Source organism: Crocodylus siamensis, chromosome 9 (assembly GCF_052110815.1).
Source record: "Crocodylus siamensis isolate JL-2025a chromosome 9, ASM5211081v1, whole genome shotgun sequence".
NCBI classification, from domain to species: domain Eukaryota; kingdom Metazoa; phylum Chordata; order Crocodylia; family Crocodylidae; genus Crocodylus; species Crocodylus siamensis.
Window position 1 is genome coordinate 43231092 of NC_143403.1, and position 4100 is coordinate 43235191.

The window sequence follows — 4100 nt, forward strand, 5'->3', positions numbered from 1 at the left end:
CAGACATTGTGACAGGCTCACAACAGCTGCACCATTGATGGCATGCCCTGACATTTTGGTTATGCCACACCAGGGTCTACTCACCTGCCATGACTTGATGTTGTATAGGGTTTTACCTGGAGGTGTTGTTTGGTGGTCTCCCTAGGACCCTGGGTGACTCTACTGGCACTTCTTCTGTGGGGCTTCTTCTCCCCTACACCCCACTTCTTTCCACTCAGGTGTTATAGATCAGCATTGATGGTATCTTGGTGTGATGATGGTGCTGTTTCCTCCTATTCTAAGGCCAGGTCTCGCAACTGCCTGCAGGACTATGGCTGCAGCCTCCTAGACTAACAAAAGGCTAACAGAACAATACTTTAGCCAAAACAGCTTGAAAGATGCAGTGGGGAAGGCAATGATGCCCACTGCACTTAGAACTTCCCTTCGGCACTTAGGACTTGAGGCAGGGTGCACCCTGATCCCACATGGTCTCACAACGTGGGTGACCCCATGTTGAGCCTATACTTTGGGCTGGCTACCACCTGGCCATGTGTTGTAGCATCCCACATAGCATATCTCTATGCCTACGTGACACACTCATGGCTCCGCCAACTCCCCAACTGGAAGCTTGAGCAGCCGTGAGCCCATATCGGAATGACCAATGTGGTAATAAATTTAACTAGGCTCCTAACTTGACTAAGAAAACAGACAGAGACCAGAGGTGCTGATACTGGTTATTTCAGTTAAACATTCTGAGATAAGGAATCCTGCATGCCTCGTTTTGTCTTGAAATATTACCCTGTGTATGGATATTAGTTTATTTTTCTCTCTGAGAAACAGAAACTGATAACCGTTCCTATAAGCACAATGTTTCCCTTTTCTTTAAGTAAACTGCCTGTATGTCTGTGTGTGTCAGATCAGTGATTTACTCTCCAAGGTCGCATTTTTTTTCTCCTTCTGTCCTGAGTATAAGTATGCCTGTAAACTTATAGAGTTTGAGAAATCCTTTGAAACAGACAAGTGAGTGATCCCCTTGCTGTATGGCATTCTCCCTGTGATCACAGTACAGCCCTAAATAAAGAAAGGCTGGCTCTGTCAGTTCTGATTCAACCACAACACGAAAGTCTGATTTCTTCCACAGCGAGATGGGTGGTTCCTGTGCAGGGTCCTCCCCTCTTTGGGTCCTGGCAGTGTCCATTGGGACGCCCTCTCCCAACCTGAGCTGACTTGTGCGATCCTGTGGTGGTGGGGGGTGTTGGCCTATTAACTGCCACTCCCGAGTTGTTACCTGGATCATTTCCCAGTACTGGCCAGGAGATTTGGGCGTCTTTGGACTTTCCAGGGCACTATGCCCTGGGGAGAGCCTCTGGCTTCCTGCCAGCAGTTAGCTGCATGCCCAGGTCCTCCCTGGATGCTCCAGCAGCAGGACAGGAAGGCGCTGCTTCTCCAAGTGTGTTCCCTCTGCAGGGACACACTGGCTCCTTTCCAGCAGCTGGGGAAGCATCCAGCTCCACTGATGGTGCTCCTTTCTCCCTTGCTCAGCTTAGCTCCTGGGCCCCTTTTATACCTGGACCAACCAGCAATGCCTCTTCTGGCTGCATGGTGCCAACCAACTCACCTGCAGACTGGCCACCTGGATGCTGGCACTGCAGTGAGTGTGGTGTTGGTCCATATTATATACTTCATCAATTCCCAGCCATCACATCACCTGGATGTTGGAGGCATTTTGCTTAATTCTGCACTTTAGCTGCACCCTAAAATTTAGTTGTCCGAAAACTGAATCATTTGGTCCAGTTAAATCTGTAGACCTGGAATAGGCTATTACAGTGAAATATAATGACCTGCGATATACAGCTCATGCTACGTAATCCAATAGCCTCTTCTGGTCTTAAATTCTAAGGGCAGATTACTGTTTCAACTTATGCAACCCAATGACACCAAACTTTGGGGCAAAGCATCCACACCAGAAGATAGGCGGGTGATCCAGGCTGACCTGGACAAGCTCAGCAAATGGACAGACAAGAACCTCATGGTGTTTAACACCGATAAATGCAAGGTTCTCCACCTTGGGAGGAAAAACCTGCAGCACCCTTATAGGCTCGGCAGTGCTACGTTGGATAGCACTACAGAAGAAAAAGACTTGGGGGTCATCATTGACCACAAGATGAACATGAGCCTCCAATGCGATGCTGCAGCTAGTAAAGCGACAAAATGCTGGCGTGCATCCATAGATGCTTCTCGAGCAAATCCCGGGACGTCATTCTCCCCTTGTACTCGGCCTTGGTGAGGCCGCAGCTGGAGTACTGCATCCAGTTTTGGGCTCCACAATTCAAAAAGGGTGTGGAGACGCTTGAGAGAGTCCAGAGGAGAGCCACGCGCATGATCAGAGGTCAGGAAAACAGATCTTACGATGACAGGCTGAGAGCCATGGGACTCTTTAGCCTGGAAAAGCGCAGGCTCAGGGGTGATCTGATGGCCACCTATAAGTTTATCAGGGGTGACCACCAGGATCTGGGGGAACGTTTGTTCACCAGAGCGCCCCAAAGGATGACGAGGTCAAACGGTCTCAAACTCCTGCAAGACCGTTTCAGACTGGACATAAGGAAGAATTTCTTTACTGTCCGAGCCCCCAAGGTCTGGAACAGTCTGCCAGTGGAGGTGGTTCAAGCACCTACATTGAACACCTTCAAGAGTAAATTGGATGCTTATCTTGCTGGGATCCTATGACCCCAGCTGACTTCCTGCCCTTTGGGCAGGGGGCTGGACTTGATGATCTCCCGAGGTCCCTTCCAGCCCTAATGTCTATGAAAATCTATGAAAACGGCATTTCCCCACCTACATACTGCCACTTTGGCATGTACATACAGTTGCTTTTAATCCTGTATCACATAGATTGTGGGTGTGCAAGCATATATCTAGCTACTACATATGTGCAGTGGGCTGTATACTGACTGGGCATATACATGGCTCTGTATGTATGTACTGTACACAGGTGAGCATAAGTGCCAAAATTGTAGCTGGACAGATAGCACAGGAAGAGGAGTGAAGCTCTCCTGCTTTTTAGCCAAATAGGTGAGTGCTTAGGGAAGGTTCTATGCCTCGTCATCTAGAAAAGGATCAAGACAACAACTTTCCAAACAAAGTTTTCTAGCCACGAGCACACAAGAAAGGCAATATCCAGTTGTCTCTTGGCCATTAAGGATGAGCCACTATATCTGGCACTTAATATTCACTGACTAGAGAGCAAGAAGTTTCTGCCCCCTAAACATTCCAATGGCATATATCCAAGTTGATAAAGCATGGGTAAAATTTGCAGCATAGAAGGGCTATTTGGTAACTTCCAGGATCTAGGAATAAGGCTACCATGCCATGCAAGCAATCCGTGCTTTTATATTACCCTGAGCTTCTGGAAAAGCGTGGATGAACAACAGGATTCCTTATAAGGTGTCAGCCATTTATTATGGACTGCCGAGCTACCACATTTGCAATAGCTTTAAATTTTCATCCAAAGCATAAATAATTTTTTACTAAATATTTACTATTTAATCATGGTACATGTAGTTTGCAGTCTATCACAAGCCTGAAATTATTAAGACTGCAACCAACACATGAGAAACTCAAGTTTATTCTCTTAGCAAGCATTCTCTCTCACCACAAGGGTCTGTCCTGGGCCCAGTGCTGTTCAACATGTTTATTAATGTTTTGGATACTGGCATAAAGAGCTTCCTGAGCAACATTACAGATGAGACAAAACTGAGAGGGATTGCAAACACACTGAAAGACAGGAGCATAATTCAAAAGAATCCTGACAAAGTGGAAAGCTGGGCTGTAACTAAACAGAATGAAAAAAAAAAATCATTGTTGACAAATACAATGCTACGACTTGGCAGGAATAATCAAAAACACAAATACAAAATTGGCCAGTGATCAGTGGGATGGCAGCTCTATGGAGAAGGATCTTGGAGTCTTGGTGGATTATAAACTCAATATGAGACTACAGTGCTACACAAAAAGATGAATGCAATTTTGGGCTGCATGACTAGAAGCATTAGGTATAAGCTATAGGAAGAGGCAGTGCCTCTTTACTCAGCACCAGTGTCAGATTTAGGCACAAGCTAAGT